Genomic DNA, 20,467 nt, shown 5'->3' with positions numbered 1-20,467 from the left:
AGGCACCAGCAGACACTGGGACTACTGAAGCCAGGCTGAAAGTCGGGCCAGACATTCTAATGCTATAATACTTTGTGTGAGACCGTATATAGTTAAAGTAACCTTTGGAGAACACTTAAATCCTAAAACGCCTTCTCTGTTCGGTAAAGGACTTGGGATTCAAGAGTTGTGCCTGTGGCATACATCCTAACCAGGACTAGGCCCACCCATGCCAGCTCCCTGTGTCCTCCTGATGCTCCAGCACACCAGGTGCTGTGAAAGTCCCTGTTGCCCTAAAGTTACAGAAAGTCAGACCTTTCCTTTCTCCTAGTGATTGGTGTGAGACTCTTCGGGGAGACTGCCTGGGGTCTACATATAAACACTACTTTCTGAAGAGGCCCATCAGCCTCCGCCCACCATTCCTCTGGTGGTGGCTATCCTTGCCCTCTCTTACTCCAACCCTTAATGAAGTTTCTCTCCGGGTTTTAAAAGGAAGCCTTCGTGAGGCCCTATCTTTTTCAGACTGCACACACTGTATCGTTTCCATCCAGTGCACTTCCTCCTGCCTGGAGATTCAGCCAGGTCTTGAGATGTTCTCATCCTCTTAGCAAGGGAATGACACGTGCTAGACTCCTGTGCAAACCAAGCATGCTGTTGTGATTCTTCTCACATGCCAAGTTAGTCTTTCTTGACATTTCACACTGGGGGCACAGCAGGAATTTTTTTTTTTTGATTCCCCAATGACTCTCAATCCTGTTTAAGAGATCAAGATTATTATAGAAATATTTATTTATATGGTGATTTAAAGCTTTGACTCAAATATGCAATAACATACTATGAATGGTAGCTTGTTCTCACTTTAAAGTCCATTCACAGTTCATTTCTAAGTTATGTCTGGAACTCTCAATGTGAACTCTGACCCTGATAGGAGAAGAAGCTAAGGACCCTCAGGAGGGAAGGTCTTTTACTGTGGATTTTGTCTAGGAGCCGAAAACTTGACTTCAAGTGACAAAGCTGAAATTGCCTACAGGGACTGTGCAGAGATTTCTGAAGCAATCTCAAAGGACAATGTTGGAGACCATCTCTGCTTCCTTTCTTGCAGTCAGCATGTTAGTGGCCCTTTCTTATCCCAGGCAACATGTGGCAACAGGGTTGGTCCTGCATGCTACCTGGGAACCCCTCTTGGGATTCTGAGTCTCATTAATAATTTAAGACCATATTTACAAGAAAGCTCAAGGACAATTTTGTCAGAATTGAAAAGAAAAAACTTCCAGGTACACAAGCTGTAAGTGTTGGCAGCTGCCTAGAGGAGAAAGACATTGAGGAGGAAAAGACAAAGCCACGACCTCTGTAAGCAGGCACATGGTGAACAAGCAGCCCCATGCAGGTTTCCAGAGAAAGAGTAAAACAGACCAAAGGACCAGAGAAAGCATATGTAGGCTCCAGCCAGCAGACAGAGACAGGTAGACAGAAAAGAAGGGGAAAAAAGTTTTGTCATTCTGAGTTAGGACTCAGAAAGGTGGAGAGACCTAACAGTATTCACAGTGTCTCTTTTATGACTGCACAAAGAACAAGGATTCTGGGCAGGAAGAGTACCTGATCTTAGTAAAGGGATGATTATTCCTCCTGTCTCTTTAGTGTGACTAAAGGCCAATCAGCCTTTCTGAGGCAGTCCCTTTCTTAGGTGATGGACCAGCCCAACTGGATTAACTCCTAGGTGAGGAGAAGAGGGCATGTAGACTCTTCTTTTGACCAAAAGGTAATAGCTTTCCCTTAATTGTCCCATACCACTACAATAATAAAAGGATAATGAAAGAATGGACAGAAGAAACTTTTACTTTCTGAACTGTATTATTAGAATAATTATGTGCCCTGTGTCTTGAGTTGCTTTCATATTAACAGGCTGACATGATGGAGGACGAGTCTATCTTATGAGAGCTGATAGCACTGGGCTGCCCTCTAGGTAGCACCACAGCTAAAGACTTCATGTAAGTCAAAGAGAGAAGCTCAAGAACTTCATGTGAGTAATCAAACTTCTCATGAACCTTTCATTTACTATGCAAATGTAGCTCTGTGAACAGAAACATTTATTGCAGTATTCTCTGTCTGTCTGTCTGTGAATTTGATACAAGGTTTCATGTAGCTCAGGTAAGCTGTAATCCTGCTGTGTAGCTGAAGAAGGTTTTGAACTTCTGCTCTTACTGCCTTAACTTCCCAAGTGATGTGATTACAGGTATGTTACACACTACAGTACCAATTATAACATACTTACGGTAGCTATGTTATTGCTGGGTGTCTTTTAAGAAACGAGTCATGAGATTGTTCTAAGTAGAATGAAGTTAACTATGCATAGGGCCTTTTTGAATTTCCTGCCTCAAGATGGTAGAAAGGTTGTGAACGTAACATGGGAGGAAGGGATGTGTGACTAGGGAGATGGCTCAGTGGGTAAGGTGAGGACCCCCATTCAGATCCCCAGCAACCCCATAAAAAGCCAGGTGGAATAATTTTGTAAGTCTCAGGGTTAGCAGAGACAGGAAGATCCCTGCCAGCCAATCAAGCCCATCAGTGAGCTTCAGGGAAGTGAGAGACCCTGACCAAAAAAAACCAAGGTGGACATTAAATGAGAAAGACCCTGGCCTCTGCAAGTGCACACAGGCTGCATGAACCTAAGTACAGGTGCACACACTCACATGATGGACTGGGATGTAGTTCAGTAGGTAAAGTATTTGTCTAGTACATATAGACACATATGTACTATATGCACACGAACATGCCTTCGATCCCAGGACCACATAAAACTTCTTGTGGCACAAGCCTGACATTCTAATATTCTTGTAGAAGTGACAGGACGGTCAGCAGTTCAAGGCCATCCTTAACTAGTGAGCGAGTTAGAGGCCAGCCTGGATGGAGTACATGAGGCCCAGCTTTCCTGTGAGTTTGCTTATTTATTTATTTTTAGCATCATATTAATATGCCACTCTAGATTATGTCTCAACATGATAGCTAGCAGAGTGAAGGGTTCCAGGAAGGATTGGGCTCCTGGATATGAAGGGCAGATCAGCATCTTGGGTAGGCACGTGGGGTCCTACTGAAGACCAGCTATGAAAAGCTAAGTTTGCCCCAGTTAGAAGCCATGGCTCAGAAAGACTGCCAAAGTAAGACTAAATATGTTTAATGGGGGCAGGGGAGGAAAAGGGAGTATTTTCAATACTGATAAATCTATAATTAATTTTAAAGGAGTTATTGGAAAAATGAATTATGTTGGGAAAGAAAAAGATCCCAGAAACAATTCCTTTCGTTTGTAAAACACAATCCGGTGCCTGCCTGAAAGAGTTAAGGCTGTGTGTGCAATATAAATATTTATTATTCTTCTTTCAAAAGGATAAGAAGAATTTCCTCTGCACGCATGAATTTCAGATGGCCAAGCAAACATGCAGATATGGCCCAGACCCATCATCTTAATGAGGATGTGGTAATGATAATGATTTTTCCCCTGACCTGCTTATATGTGATCAAAACCTAGAGGTTTTGATTTTATTCTAAGCCATGCACAGGCCCAGGGACGGATAATGCTGTTGGAAGCATATGAGCCGGGTGACGGGAGTATCAGCGAGGGCTTAAAGTGGGCCCAGGGTGAAAGATTCATTAAAAGTGATAAACAGATAGGCCTTGTCTAATGCTTGCCATTGCATATTCAACATAGCATGGCAGTGACGATGCATTCTAACTGTATTTTTAAGAGTGCTGCCAGGTTTTAATTACAGATTAAACAGTTATTTGAAAATGAGTACTTCTTCATTAATAAACCAAAACCATAATAATAAACAATACTTCGTTCCTAAACAGTACACCTGATAGCATGAAGTTTTTTTTTTTTTTTCATCTTTATTAACTTGGGTATTTCTTATTTACATTTCGATTGTTATTCCCTTTCCCGGTTTCCAGGCCAACATCCCCCTAAGCCCTCCCCCTCCCCTTCTATATGGGTGTTCCCCTCCCCATCCTCCCCCCATTACCACCCTCCCCTCAACAATCACATTCACTGGGGGTTCAGTCTTAGCAGGACCCAGGACTTCCCCTTCCACTGGTGCTCTTATTAGGATATTCATTGCTACCTATGAGGTTGGAGCCCAGGGTCAGTCCATGTATAGTCTTTGGGTAGTGGCTTAGTCCCTGGAAGCTCTGGTTGCTTGGCATTGTTGTTCATATGGGGTCTCGAGCCCCTTCAAGCTCTTCCAGTCCTTTCTCTGATTCCTTCAACGGGGGTCCCATTCTCAGTTCAGTGGTTTGCTGCTGGCATTCGCCTATGTGTTTGCTGTATTCTGGCTGTGTCTCTCAGGAGAGATCTACATCCGGCTCCTGTCGGCCTGCCCTTCTTTGCTTCATCCATCTTGTCTAATTGGGTGGCTGTATATGCATGGGCCACATGTGGGGCAGGCTCTGAATGGGTGTTCCTTCTGTCTCTGTTTTAATCTTTGCCTCTCTACTCCCTGCCAAGGGTATTCTTGTTCCCCTTTTAAAGAAGGAGTGAAGCATTCACATTTTGATCATCCGTCTTGAGTTTCATTTGTTCTAGTCATCTAGGGTAATTCAAGCATTTGGGCTAATAGCCACTTATCAGTGAGTGCATACCATGTGTGTTTCTCTGTGATTGGGTTACCTCACTCAGGATGATATTTTCCAGTTCCCTCCATTTGCCTATGAATTTCATAAAGTCATTGTTTTTGATAGCTGAGTAATATTCCATTGTGTAGATGTACCACATTTTCTGTATCCATTCCTCTGTTGAAGGGCATGTGGGTTCTTTCCAGCTTCTGGCTATTATAAATAAGGCTGCGATGAACATAGTAGAGCAGATAGCACCAAGTTTAAGAGCAGTGCATGCAGTGGTCCCCTGGTAGGAAAAACAGCCTACGTGATTGTAAGCAAGCTAATCGCCACCCATCTCGCACTGCTGTGTGTGGGGGGAACTGCGTCTCTTCTTCACACCGGTCTCTCTCTCTCTCGCTGGAGTGAACTCGGCTGCTAGGCTTGGCAGAGGCCACCTTTACCTTGAGTCATCCTGCTGGCCCTACCTTGAACATTTTTGAGAGAAATAAACATCCAAGATAAAAGCACACAACTATATTTTTTTCCATTTGTCCACCAGTGTTTGAAACAATGCCTCTGTCACAGCAATTCGCAGTATTTCCTGACTGGTGAATCAGCCTTTAGTGGGTATGTGGTTCTGTCTGAAGCTGTACCAAGGAACATCAATATTCTGAAAAGTCTCTAACTTGGACTCTACCCAGTGCTATCTTTTCCCATAGAGGCTTTACCTCTGTAACTTTCAGTAAGGGCCACAGACAATGTCCATCTTTCAGTTAATGCCTACAGTAGAGGGGGGCTGAAATAACCACCTTATCCACGAAGCTCTCGAGGTTTCAGTTTCACATCCCCCTTTGCTGCTTGCACCTCACAGAAACAGCTCCAAGCATCTCTGCGGAAGGCAACTGTGGGAGAGACCCCGCCCAGGCACCCAGTCCCCTGCAGATGCTTTCAGCATCCCATAGGCATTCTCTTTTTTGCTACTTCTGTAGGTGTCTAGAGCAACATAGAAGACAAGAACAAAGACATTGCAATAACCACTAACGGCACACATCAAAATCCTATCAGCTCGGGCAAGCCTAAAATGACGGGGAATGAAAGGAGGAATTCCAACATCATTCCCTAATTAGCTGAGAAAAGTAATTAAAATAGCTTATTAAAGATCTATGCACAGTTCTGTACTTAGGGCTAGATTATAGTACCAAATAGAGAACGGCACATGTCAAAATGCTGACTAGGAAAACTGTTCCAGTGAGATCTCTGTATCAAGCTGTGCTTCTATCATGAAGAAAGGGAGACTGGCCACCTTACATCTTTACAGTTCTGGATACACTGACATCTAAAATCCAGGCGGAGAAGCTGCCTAGGGCCTTCCTACTGTGTTATACCATTGGAGGAAGTGGACAGGCACAGAGACAGCTCTGTGTAAATGTTTAATACCACTCACTCACAGACTTCTGTGCTGAATACTGTGCTGTTTAGGGAGGCTAAGGAAGCATTAGGACGTGGGGCTCAGCTGAAGGACTTGGGGTGCTGGACTGTGTGTTATGGTGGTTTACGGTCTCACTTAGCTTCATTTCTAACCTATTCTTTCTCTTGGTATGCCAAGATGTACACAAGCAGCCTCATGCTCCTGCCGTCCTGACTTCTCTGCCATGACGTACTTCCTAGTCAGAATATCCTCCGCCTAGGCCTCAGAGAAAAGATGAGAGTGATACTGCCAAACATGTATTCTGTGCTCCTTAGGCTGTGACCGCATTCCTGACAAATATGCCTGTGAAATCATGCTGTCTTGTTCAGAGACCAAGAAGACTCGTGGTGGGCTGGAACCATTCCCAGTACTGCCTACCCTGCTGGAATTACACCCTGATATGGCAGAAGCAACATGTGACCTGAGCAGAGTCAGGCGAGGTGCAAGCCCTGCTGGGCTGGGCTGGGCTGATCCTCTCCATACATATATCAAATATATGGAGAACCAGTTCCATCAATGCATGCAAGCCTGTCTGTATGTATGTGGTGTGTGTGTGTGTGTGTGTGTGTGTGTGTGTGTGTGTGTGTGTGAAAGAGAGAGACAGAGAAGAGTGAGGCAGAAGAGAAATTGTTTCAGTATGTATGTAGCTCTGGCTGGCCTAGAACTTACAATGTAGACTAGGATGACCTTGAACTCAAAGAGCTCCACCTGCCTCTATCTCCCAAGTGCTGAGATGAAAGCCATGTAGTACCTCGCTCAGCTAGCACCATCTCTTATCACACTGGCAGCTGCTAGGTAGAGCCAGGTGGTTGGTTTACATACCACGTTAATTGTGTCAAACGGCTGATTGGCCACGGTTGCTGGGACACTGATGTCGTGTTGTAACTGGAAAGGTACCTTTTCAGTTTTTTTTTTTTAAATAAAACAAACTCCTCAAACTCTGGTTCTAATATTAGTAATGTTCACAAAAATATTCTTACACACTACATTTGTACATAGAAAAATTCCACAGCCAGGGATTAGAGAGATGGCTCAGGGGTTAAGAGCACTGCCTGTTCTCAGGGGATCGGTTTACTTCCCAGTACCTATGAAATAGCTTACAACCATTTTAGATTTCAGCTCCAAGGGATCTGACGCCCTCTTCTGGCCTTTGATTTTACGCATACACAGACAAACATGAATGTGTATAGATACAGAGACACATACACAAAAATAATAATACATCTTTTTTAAAAACCCACAAACAAATGCTTACACCTCAAATGGTTCTCTTATTGTATGTTCTCCAGTGAAGTTACTTTTATATTTCACCTAAACATACATGTCAAGAAAGACTTCCATTTAATGTGTTCACTTAGCATATAATGACAGTAAGTGTTTTATTAATATAACAAGATTGGTGTTCAACACCACTTCGACCTGGAGGCCCGAAGACACTGTGTCCCAGAGTGTCCCCCTGTTCCCATAGCTGGTAGGTGACAACTATTCACCCTCTCACTCTGTAGTCCGGCTCTAGAGCCTGAGCTTCCACACCATGTTACAGCCTCAAGTTTAAAGTCAAGTTAGGGTTATAAAGAAACATTGCAAATGCGCAATTAATCCTGGAAACATGATCAGTACAAATAGCTGGTGAGAGCTTAAAATGATTTTTTTATTATTAGATGACCTTTTCTAAACCAATATGAAATATTCATGTTAAGAGATAAATATCAAGTGACACCTTGACAGCCACCAAGGGATCAAAGCCACAGCATGGTTAAGATGGTGACTTTTATACTCATTCATTTATTAGTAATTTAAATCTGCCTGGTCTCAAAAGGTGGATAAACTGGTATACACTATTAAGCACACACACCATGTAGCCTTTGAAAACGAAAACCAGAGAAGAAATCTGTGGAGAAAAGCAGACACTGGCTGTACTATTAACCTGGGCTAGACCTACATCTAAGTTAGGCCCATGCAGCTGCTCAAGAACGTCAATGTCACATCGATGGGCTCCATCCTTTCAACAAGGACACAGAAAGCCAGTGAGTGAGAAAAATTGACCTCTAATCCTAAATAATTTAGCCAGCCGATGATTCAGTCAGCAGACCTATTTTATCATCTCTGCCTCGGTAAGCATTTTGTATGAAGAGCTGCCCAAGATATGTCAAAACGGAACACTAAAATATATTGCTACTTCGAAGTGTTTCTGGCCGGCACCAGCACTGTAGCTGCCATCTCAGGGGGCCATCATTAATGGTCAACCGAATTAACACTCTCCTAATGGGGTTCTCTACCCTAGTTTACGTCTCTCTGATCATTTTCCATAATCCATCCAAGAAGATATTTTAGAAGCTCGAGTCTGGCCATGGTATGCTTCTACTTAAAGCCCCACAACGGCTCCCTGTGCGCACGGAGGAAAGCCCAGCACTCTATGCTGGCGCATGGCCTCTGCTTCAGTTTTCATCTGAGTGCACACGAGGTCAGATGATGAAGATGTTATAATTTATTTAACAACTTTCCTATTAAAAGACACCTGGCTTGCTGCCAGTTTTTGACTATTAGCAGTAACAGCGCATGCCTCTTTGGATTTGTGGGCGAACATTTATCTAGGTGGGGAATTATCAGGAGGAAAGCGTGTTTCAGCATAACTGCTTTCTACAGCGGCTGTGCCAACTTATTCCTTTCTAGACAGTTTACAGCACTTTCTTTTTTTTTTACAACAACAGTATATAGTATCAATTTAAAAAATACCACAGCCCCACACACAACCACAGTCTCTGCTGACATAAAAGGTCAAGTTTTTGTTATAATTTTTATGTATTTTGACTTTGCCTATTTTTCTGCTGAGTTACAATGACGGAATTCCTCCTATGCTGTGTATCCCTAACGGCATCCTGTTATTTCTTATATAAAGTCTGTACTGCTTTGTACTAAAATTTAACAAAAGCCTCACTGGCTTTTTGATGAAGACTATCAAGTCTACAGAATCATGTGAGGACTTTGATATTGCCATAATCCAGTCTTACCCAGGGATAGACTTAAGCTTTATAATTTCATTTATGTATCATTTAAATTTTTAGATAATTATCACCTTTTATCATAAAGGTGCATATTTCTCTTTTCCCCCTCTACATTCATGTTAGTGTACTTGTGGGTGCATGTGTGAGGGTGCATGTGTGTGAGAGCCAGGTATACATGTTGAGGCAACTTGGGGGAGTAAATTTTTTCCTCCCAGCATGTGCATTCCAAAGGTTGAGCTTAGGTCATCTGGCTTTTCTGTAATCACTTCATCACTGAGCCACCATGCCTTTTCCTCTTTCTTTTTCACATATTTCTAGGGTATCTGCTTACTTAGGGCCTGTTACCTTCAGCATACCTGATCTTCTCCACTTCTTTTCTTTAGATTAACCTTTTAGTTGCTTTTTCCCCTAAAGGGACCTCATATCTGGATTACACTCATTTGTTTTACAAATAATTCTCTTGGACTTCCTGTAATTGTTATGTTTATATCTGTAAAGTATATTAGATTAAAAGTTTCTTTTTTTTTTTTTTTTGGTTCTTTTTTTCGGAGCTGGGGACCGAACCCAGGGCCTTGCGCTTCCTAGGTAAGCGCTCTACCACTGAGCTAAATCCCCAGCCCCTAGATTAAAAGTTTCAAGATGAAAACTATTCCCATTACTTCCCTGCCACTTTCCCAATACAGAGCACAGAACTTATTGTATATTGAGACAATAAACAATAACTTTTGAAAATTCATCTGTGGGGTATATATGTATATGCACATGCTGACATTTGACCTCTATATAACACACACACACACACACACACACACACACACACACACACACACACACACACACACACAGGCGCGCGTGCGCACCATAAAGTATATAGGTTGTAGGCAATTTGAAGGGGTCAGTGTATCCTACCATGCGGGTTCCAAGGATCAAACTGAGGCCATCAGGCTGGCAGCCAGTGTTTTACTCATGGATCCATCTTGCCAGCCCAGAAAGAGATTTAAAATATTGATGCAGGAACTTCCTTTTACATTTTGTAAAGAAGAAAAGAATGTAAAGAATAAAAAAAGGCCACAATTAATGATACAAATGAAGGAACTAAAGACAGATGTGGTCTTCCTTGTGATCTCAGGAGGCAGAGACAGACGGCTTGTTGTGAGTGTCATGGTTGGTGGGCTCCAGAGTGAGTTCTATGCCAGCCTAAACTACAGAGTGACTCCATCTCTTTGCAAAAGCTGAAGGCGTCCTAAAGTCCATAACAATCACATGGAAGCCAACACCTCCACCAACCCCAACCCTAACAACCCCAACCCTAACAACCCCAACCCTAACAACCCCAACCCTAACAACCCCAACCCTAACAACCCCAACCCTAACAACCCCAACCCTAACAACCCCAACCCTAACAACCCCAACCCTAACAACCCCAACCCTAACAACCCCAACCCTAACAACCCCAACCCTAACAACCCCAACCCTAACAACCCCAACCCTAACAACCCCAACCCTAACAACCCCAACCCTAACAACCCCAACCCTAACAACCCCAACCCTAACAACCCCAACCCTAACAACCCCAACCCTAACAACCCCAACCCTAACAACCCCAACCCTAACAACCCCAACCCTAACAACCCCAACCCTAACAACCCCAACCCTAACAACCCCAACCCTAACAACCCCAACCCTAACAACCCCAACCCTAACAACCCCAACCCTAACAACCCCAACCCTAACAACCCCAACCCTAACAACCCCAACCCTAACAACCCCAACCCTAACAACCCCAACCCTAACAACCCCAACCCTAACAACCCCAACCCTAACAACCCCAACCCTAACAACCCCAACCCTAACAACCCCAACCCTAACAACCCCAACCCTAACAACCCCAACCCTAACAACCCCAACCCTAACAACCCCAACCCTAACAACCCCAACCCTAACAACCCCAACCCTAACAACCCCAACCCTAACAACCCCAACCCTAACAACCCCAACCCTAACAACCCCAACCCTAACAACCCCAACCCTAACAACCCCAACCCTAACAACCCCAACCCTAACAACCCCAACCCTAACAATCCCAACCCTAACAACCCCAACCCTAACAACCCCAACCCTAACAACCCCAACCCTAACAACCCCAACCCTAACAACCCCAACCCTAACAAGTCTATCTTGGTGCTTTCATCCTGTGAACTCCAGCAGGCAGATTCCACAGTAGCTCATCTTCTTGTCTCTACATGCACACACATAAACACATACACACCCACATGTTCATCAGACTAGCATAACCATCAGTAGGTTTGTTGACATTCTATAGGATAAAGGGAAAGTGTTTTTTAAAGACCCCAAGTTTATGATTTATGCCTACGAGTGAGAGAAACAATGTACTGGTGAAGAGAGCTTTGACCGGATTGATGCAAGTCTTCAGTAGGTTTGTCCACTCACAGTAATTCTTTTCATGAGAAGAACATTGCACAATGGTCTAATTCTATTCTCTCTTTAATGCCCAATGTGTAGGCCACCTTCTTTGCCTCTGCCACATTACTTTCATCTGGATAAAAAACCACACCAAGCAGGTCTAGTTTCTCTAAATAAGCAGCCTCTTCCTTGCCTCTTATTGAGTTTCCCAAAAGTTTTCTCAAGCACAGACTCTGTCTTGTAGTCTACTGGGTACACTCAAATTAAGTTAGCTCCTGTCTTGGGCAGAAAAGAGCCTACTTATAACTGTTTCAATAAAAAAAAGATATTTAGAAATAGGACAAAGGGAAAGTGGGAAAAAGAGAAGCAAAGACAGAGGATGAATATCAACCTTTGTTGGTTTTAAGATTAATATTTTACCTGAAAGAAAACTGATAAAAGTCTGCTATTAACATGGTCTGTGAGTATCACAGTACATTAACCATTGTTTTTTACAGTTCTTTGAGACTACATTAGTTTTTAAAATATGCTTGTTAGACCTTAGAAACACATGGTGTGCTTTTATTTTGAAATTGCCCCTTCTAAATTTTCCCAACAGACGTGCATTTCATGATGATTTGGAAGATAATAGTTCTATGGGAGTAACTCCATACAAAATCTGTGGCTATCAGCTAGGCATTAAAGGCAATCCCACTAAAGAACCAAACTGATTTCCCTGTAGCTTCCATGTTACCTGCGAACATTTGCCCAAGTGGGTCATCGTTCTAGGCCAGTGCAGAATCTTTGAGGTGTTTTCAATGGGCATGGTTCTCATGACTCATATATTTGAATTCTTGGTTCCCAGTTAGTGGAGTGTTTAGGAAGGATTAGGACATTTGGTCTTGTTGGAGGAAGTGTGTCACTGGGGTATGTTTGGAGGTGTTAAAAGTCCAAGCCAGGCCCAGTCTGTCTGTCTGTCATTTGCCTGTGTCTGTCTGCCTGTCTGTCTCTGTCTATCTCTTGCTTTGTCTACTGCTCGTGTATCAGATGTAAGTTTTCAACTACTCTACAGTGTCATGCCTGCTTGCCTGCTGCCATGTTTCTCACCATGATGGTCGTAGATAGACTCAACCTCAGAAACTCCAAGGAGCCCCTAATTAAAGCTTTCACTTTAAGTTGCTCTGGTCATGGTGTCTCTTCACAGCAATACAACAGTCACTAAGACAGCTCTCGTAACTATTCCATATTCCATCTCAACCTGATCTCAAATTCCCTTTCTGTGCAGTAGTGATGAACCAGTCACAGCACTGGTCATTCAGGCATGGGTCTTGGCAGCAGGAGGAGACTAGCAGCCTGGTATTGATTAAGATGGTCTCCACTCTGGCATAAAGAAGGGCTGGTGTGATCAAGTCCATTTCACTGTGGTTACACTGATCTACAAGACTTTTTATTTTGTACTTTGAGCTTCCTGCAGGTAACTAATTGTAGTTATGGCTACAGGTAGGATATACCCTAAGAACACTTCCACACCCTTCCTGATTGGTTACAGGGCCAGTCTCTGCAAGCACTGGGTCAGTAACAGCATTCCTATGAGCTCATGACTGCCATGGCTGTGCCACAGCTAGAAGATGCTATTCTGCAAGGGCTACACCACTATGCTTAGCATGTTAGATAGAATCTCTGCTTTGCTCAGGCTCTCCCCACATTTCTCTTTTATAGCCTTAAAACTGGCTAGAACATTTTCTTTACAAAGTCTGAATCTAATACTCTGGAAACCTTTAATTGTCCCCTTTGTCTACTACACAGTGAAGTCCAACCATCATCTATGTCCCTACATTTCTGACTACTCCATAACCTTATATGTGATATCTCCCTTATGACAATACAGAAGCACATGCAGCTCTCAACACGGTTAACCCCGATACAACTGTCCCCCACATCTAATGTGTCCGCTTGATTCCAAGTAGCAGAAAGTAAGATCCAGGCATGTTGGCACACATCTGCAATCCCAGTATTCAGGAGGTGACTGCAGGAGAATCATTAGGAATTGGAGGCTAGCCTCATCTATATAGCAATTTAGAGGTCAGTCTGGTCTACAGTGACTTTGTCTTTGAAACACAGGAAAACAAGCAAATGGAGGAAGCAGACTCTACCGAGGACTGTTCTATGGAGCCCATATGTGACACAGGTAACGGAACATGCGCAAGGCTCAAAAGGACACTAAGAAGCACCTCTTCTATCATCTGTTTCAACCGTGTGCACAGAAGAATTAACTTACTTCTCAATGGCCACAAAGTAAATGGAAGGGCCAGTGGATGGATGCAGGGTCTCCTATTACACCCATCTTCCACCTGAAGACTCAGACTGTCAGGCTATGTATGGCTTCCTTTGGCAAAGTTCCCTAGTGAACCCTGATCTAGAGGTCAGACACCCCCTCATTCAGCACACTCACAGCATGCTGGGCGCTCTTCTGCTGTCATCCAGCGTGGCTTCCCTACGGTCCTGATGATGGAGGAGAGCAGTGACTATGGGCCTGGGACCTCAGCATGTGCTCTGTGCTCTGGTATGGCCAGGACTTAGTGCAATGAACTTAAAAGTGTGTTTCAAAGGAAAGTGCTGCCGCCTTCAGCCATTCACTGTGCTAGCTTCTGCTCAGGGCTCTGCAATGGGTCTGGTTAATATGTCCCTCAACTCAAAGCAAAACAAAGGAGACGGTGATCCATATCTGTGATAGCTTAGTAGACCTGCTCTCAGGAGTACAAATAATGCTATTTTTCTATTCACTATCCAATGCTTCTTTATTCTTTACAATCGCAACTTAGAACTTGACAGTGTCCTTTCTGTTGTTACTTTCCTTTCCAGGTTTACATCAGTGTATATTCGCTGTGTGTGGTACATGCACATACAGACACATCACATAATTAGAGTGTGCTTTCTATTATCACATTCCCCACTTCTGTTAGACCCCCTCATTTCACTTCCACTTAGATGCATATACACATAGGAACTGTGTATGCATCCACACAACATATAAGAACTGCAAATGACAGGAAACCTATTTGTGTGAGATTGACTTAATTCTCTTACTGATTATCTCCAGTTGTATCTATTCCCCAGCAAATGGCATAACTGTTCTTTATAGCTGAGAGGAAAGAAAAAAAAATGCCTCAGTTTTCTTTTTTATAGAACGGCATAAGAACTTGCACTTAGGAAAGCTGGGCAGTACAGATATTGGTGACATCAGGAGTGGTGTGATTGGGTAGAAATCTTTAGAGAATACAATCATTTCAATACGATTGTCCTGAACAGGGCATGTAAGTAAAGTCATACTATGTATATGACATATATAGCATATGACATATACAATAACATATACTATGGACAGATCAGGCAAAGCCAGGCAGCTTCTCAATTCACTGGGCAGCCAGTTTAGCCTACCCCAGAGCGGCCCCCCTTCCCCCTCCCCAACGAGAGATTCTATCTCAGTAACAGGTGGATAATGCCTGAGGAAGCACGACATCAGAAGCCGTCTGCTGGCCTCCACAGGTGCACAAGTGCACACTCCCCATATGCATGTGTACTTGTATTCACATATCAATATGCACATGAACACAAAATTGCAAACAAACAAGCTAAGGTGTGTTCTGAACCTATGATGATGAGAAAGACCGATTTTCGCTATGGTGCTATAAGGCTTGGTGACAGCAGGAAACAAAGCACAAAGCTTCTTTGCAGTCACACAGGCATGGGCTGTGGCGGCACCAAGTTGGTGGTGGGGTTGGAAATTCAAAGTTCAGTGGCTAGTAATAGTGGCTTTCTTTACAGTGGAGACAGACATTCCCACACCCCCAAGCCAGGGTAAAGCCCCAGAAGACAGAGGGCACTCAACCTCAACTTAAGTACAGGCGAGTTTTGGTCTCCCTTTCCAATGCCAAGCTTCTGGGTGTAGACAGTGATATCACTAATGTCTTTGCCCTTCCTGAGCAGTTTCAGGCAGAAATGTGTTTGAGCCAACTTAGTGTTAGGATAGTGAGTGGCAGGAGACACTGGTCCAGAGGGAAAATGGGGTCAGGGGAGGCCTTTGTGTACTAAGCCGAGGCCCCAGCTTGCTACAGATCAGGGTGGCTACCATGGGGTGGTAAGGGTGGGGCTGATCAGGCTAAACTCTGTTCTAGTTCAATCTAAGCTTCCTAATGTTTTAGATTCTAAACTTTTTTTTTTTTTGGTTCTTTTTTTTTTTTTTTTGGAGCTGGGGACCGAACCCAGGGCCTTGCGCTTCCTAGGCAAGCGCTCTACCACTGAGCTAATTCCCCAACCCAATGTTTTAGATTCTAAACATGACTAAAACTAAAGAAAAAAATGTTCCAAAATCAGGTTCTTCTGTAAGGATTCCACTTTTTACTTCATAAACAAGGACAATTAAAATTTTTTAATGTCGAAGAGACAGGAGGGGCGGAGAGAAGCCACAGTGGAGAGAAGACGTTAAGATTCCACTCTGTGCATTTACAGGCTGTTTTGAATGTTCTTAAGGGATGGATGTAGATAGGGCTTTGCATGTTTAGGTGGGCAATTATATCTTATCAATTGGATCAAAAATATTTAGTGTCTAGTGTCACAATCATGCCACAACAGCGATTCTGATGGAGAGCATATCTGTCTGTCCGTCCGTCCGTCCATCCATCCATCCATCCATCTATCCATCCATCCATCTATCTATCCCATCCATCCATCCATCCATCCAACCATCATCCATCAGTTTGTCTGACAGGGTCCCATGTAGCCAAGGTTAGTCTTAAAATTGCTATGTAGTAAGAGAAGGTGGTCTTGAATTTCTGATCTTGTCTCTACCTCCCAAGTGGTATTACAGGCCTGGGCTACCATAGATAGCTAGAAAACCCTATTAAAGGATCAATTTAAATGGACTATATTGTAGTGTGTGTATGTGTGTGTTTATGTGTGTTGGGGAGTATTGTGTGTTTTAAATTATGCCTGCAGATTGGCAAAAACATCCTTCGGGACAAGCATTCAATGGAGCAGTAATTAGGAACAAGGGAATAAATCATTCTGGGACCATAATTAAGCCAGAGCTGGAAGGACAATACTAGGGGTAGGGAATCTAGTTAATAATGAGGATAACAGCATCATTTTAAGAACACAAAGCGTATGAAAGATCAATTCTGCACTTCCTCCTGGCTGTTTTTTGTTATTTGTTAAGTTAAAATATAACTTAACAAATATCTATATTGTAGTTCAGGAGTCTTTACAGAATTAGGAATTTTGAGTAGTTAGCAAGACAACCTTGAGGACAAATAGAATTCACTAGGTAGAAAAAGAAAAATTGGGAAAATAAAGAAAAGGTGACTTGAAATGAAGACTTTCTAGCCCACTGGCTCTTAACCTTCCTAATGCCTCAACACTGTAATACAGTTCCTCATATTGTGGTGGCTCCCCAACCATAAAGTTATTTTGTTGCTACTTTATAACTGTAATTTTGCTACTGTAACAAATCACAATGTAAATATCTGAAATGTAGGATATCTGATATGCATCCCCAAAGGGGTTATGACCCACAGGTTGAGAAGCACTGTTCTAGACTATTCCCTCTCCAAACCACAGCGGCCACAACCCGGCATTAGCAGGGTCTGATCAAGAGACTAAGCAGCTGAGCTAAAGTGAGGAGCAATGGAAGTGAGGCCCTGCACTGCTGAGAGCCAGGCAGAGTCGTGTGTAAAGCAGTCTCAGGGAGAGCCGAAGAGCAGCTACCCCAGTTATGGCGTGTCTACCTATCCATCCCAGTCACTGTTTGAAGAAGCAGTATTGAGCTGGGCTTTTGTAAGAGGCAGAAAGGGCACTTACTTACCAGCCTGAGACATGGGCGTGAAGTAAAGGTCAGATTGTGTGTTGGGAAACAGACATTTTATTCTCATCCTGTCCTTTGAGTGTGTGACAACAATGACAAAGCAGACTGACATAGTGTGGTTCAGACATTAGAGCAGGTTCTTCAGGGTAAGCAAGACATAAGGACATAAGGACATAAGGACAGGGAGGCTGAGGCTGGCCACACCAGGGGCTTCTGGTGCCTCTATTAAGGGAAATGCTCATTTTATGATCCTAGTAGATTATGATTTTATGGAAGATAAGGAACCAACAAGGAAGGAAGACGTCAGCCATATTGCTGGTCTCTGTGTCCCCAGTACAGTATGTTTGGGAGCTTAATTCCCAGTGCAGGAAGGTGGGAGGTGTTCTGGCCATGGAGCTCCACCCTCACAAAGCACTGATGCCTCTTATAGAGGTTAGAGCTGTGAATTTGTCCTCTTGTATTCTTGCCCTTTGCCATCTACCATGAGATGAAATAACATAAAACACACTTATTTAAAGGGAACCTTCTGACCCTGGGCTTGCTAGCCTCTAAAACTGTAAGAAAAAACCTTACGTCTTTTTTTAAATGAATTAACCAACTTAGGGTGTTTTGGTAATAGCACAAAATAGACTAACATATATCCAATCTGTTGTCCTGACAGACACACAATTGTTCTCCACATTTTGGGGAGAAAACAATTGTTTGTGTGTGTGTGTGTGTACACATATATGTGTACGTACCTGTGGAAGCCAGAGGCAGATGTCAAGTGTCCTCTATGACATTCTACTTCACTAGGTAATTCACTTAAAAATACCATGTAGCTGAGTATTTGCCAGCGTGCTTAGGTATGTGCAGACACATACACATGTGTGTGAATGCACATACAGGCTAGTGGTTAGGTCTCTTCTCTGTTACTCGTCTTTATACACTGAGGCAGGGTCTAGCATGGAACCTGGAACTTGCTGATTGGATGCTCTGGCTGTTGGCCTTGGGGAGTTCCATCTCCATCTGCCCAGGGTTAGGATTACAGTGGGCTACCATGCTGGTTTAGCTTTAATGGGCTGCTAGTGCCCAAACTTGGTTCTTTGGGCTGCTGTGACGACTGCTTTCCTTTTGAACCGTCTCCTCAGCTTTCTACCTGAGACAGTTTGTTGACTGTCTTGATTGGCTGGCCATAAGCCTCAGACACTCTCCTGGCCTAGCATCCTAGCAATGGACTAAGGCAACACTGGTAAAAGTGACCAGCATTTTTTGTGGGCAAGAATTTTGCTGATCCCTAGTCCAAGAATATTTTTATAGTGATGTTATCACTATATGAATTCAGAAAAAAGATCCAAACAATAAAAGATGTCTTCACCAATATTTTGGAAAACACTTGAAGGAAAAAAAGGACTAGGAAGGAATCCAGTGTAAGCAGAAGACAGTGTTCAGCATTACAACCCACTCTAGGGTCTCTACAGAGCTCTGGACTGGCCTCAGTGTATTTCTTGTGACAGGAGTGAGACTGAATCTTAAAGTAAGGCTCAAACTGCCTTTGTGAATTAGAGTCACTCACATTTCTAGAGTTGACACAATCTTCCTTTCCTGTTAAGGCACAGCTCAGCCTTGAGACTCGACTTCCCGCAGTGAACACAGTCTCAGGGAAATACCAGCACCGAGGAACTGCAGCAGTAACCTGTCTGCGCTCCTGCAAAAGCCTCAGAGTGGGAGCCTTGACACCTGCAGTCAGCTCCGGGATAATGAAACGGCCCTTTGGATTTTCCATCCGAATCTGTTTTTCCTTTGCACAGAGACTGAACTTCCTTCCAAACGTGTCTCTCACTAGGAAATGACAACAATTATGAGCCCTCTGAGATTTAAAATCTGAAACCCGAATTATCAAGCCTTAATAAAAGCCTAATAAATTCCTTTCTGTGTTATGTCTGCTTAATTACTCCGAGCCCATCAGGGAGCAGTGCAGAGTTGGAGTTTTTATGTCAGCTTTACAGAAGAGTGGATGCTGAGGGTTTTTTTTTTTTGAAATTAAAATTTTATGTTCATATTTAAAGCACATATATTAAAGCATTACATGTCTGAAGTGTAGGTCACTGCTATAAACATATCACGTGTATAAATTCCCTTAATAGACACGATACATTTTTTTCTCAAAAGTGAAGCATTCTTAACTTCACTCTGGTTGAAATGGTGGATACATTGTACCCGTGAGAACTACGTTTAACATTGTCAATAGCGTAGCGGTGATTTAGTTATATCTGCTGCTGCTTATAAACAGGGAGCAGGAATTTTAATTTTACTGTGGCAATTTAATCTTATGCAATATTTTCAGTGAAAAGAGCAAGGAAGCCTTGTGCAGTACAGAGGGGAGGCAGGTTTCACCAGGAAGACGAGGGACATGCTTGTGCAGAGTGCTTGTCCCTGGACATCATCTTCCTGGATCCCAACACCCATCTGCTTCCGCTCCCTTTCCCTTTGCCCTCTCTCTCCCGTTCCTCTTTCCTCCTCCTTCCCTTCCTTCTTTGCACTGAAGGTTCGACCTAAGGTGGCCTCCTGCATGTTAAACCAGCAGGTCCTCCACCACGGGTTACAGCACAGCCAGTCTACTTCCCGGGCAGGCCAGGCACTGTCAGCTAAACTGTATGTGCTCACAGCTTAGACTACATCATGTCCCTCCCCGTCGAGGGCAGTCACGATGGAAACGGAGCTGGCTGCCAGGAGTACCAGCAAGCCTCAGAGGGTTCTGCTGCTGAAACTTAACATTTTCACACTGGGTTCTAAGAGGAGCTGGACACTACTTGCGGGACTTTTAATAACAGCCAAACTAAATGTGAGTGACCCAAGATCATGAAAGCACAATAGGCCTGGGGCACTGTGGACTGGTTATGCACATCTTCTCGACATACACGATATGAACCCTGTCAGGCTGCACTGTCAAGATCGTCCTCAAAAGTGAGGAAGGCACAATCTTCCCTTGCCTTTTGGTGTTTTTGGAAAAGGTCCACTCTGTATCCTGAACTGACCTGGAGCTAAGCAGACTGGCCTCACAGACTACCTCAGCCCCCCAAGTGTTAGGATTAAAGATGTGCACTACCGTGTCTGGATTTCTCGTGCCTCTTTAGAAAACTACATCTTAACTTCATCTATGATGGAAGCAGGGGAAGGCAG

The 20,467-nt window shown here is 43.5% G+C and overlaps 1 protein-coding gene and 1 long non-coding RNA gene across 6 annotated transcripts in view; one reads left to right on the top strand and one right to left on the bottom strand.

Moving 5' to 3' along the window:
* Window positions 1–20,467, bottom strand: part of Cdkal1 (CDKAL1 threonylcarbamoyladenosine tRNA methylthiotransferase) — a 553,071-nt gene that overhangs the window by 49,609 nt on the left and 482,995 nt on the right.
* Window positions 1,611–19,213, top strand: LOC120097731 (uncharacterized). 2 transcript variants are annotated; one of them, XR_015641597.1, is made up of 6 exons: window positions 1,614–1,738; window positions 1,882–1,999; window positions 2,123–2,212; window positions 2,818–2,910; window positions 13,567–13,633; window positions 18,898–19,212. It is a non-coding gene; the product is annotated as an uncharacterized LOC120097731 (long non-coding RNA). The 2 variants fall into 2 exon arrangements; XR_015641598.1 differs by lacking the exons at window positions 2,123–2,212; window positions 2,818–2,910 and having other exon boundaries at window positions 1,611–1,738; window positions 18,898–19,213.

The sequence above is a fragment of the Rattus norvegicus genome, chromosome 17 (assembly GCF_021556685.1).
Source record: "Rattus norvegicus strain SHRSP/BbbUtx chromosome 17, alternate assembly SHRSP_T2T, whole genome shotgun sequence".
In the NCBI taxonomy this organism is placed as follows: Eukaryota; Metazoa; Chordata; class Mammalia; order Rodentia; family Muridae; genus Rattus; species Rattus norvegicus.
Note: the sequence above shows the minus strand (reverse complement) of the source record. Positions and strands in the feature narration are given on the sequence as shown.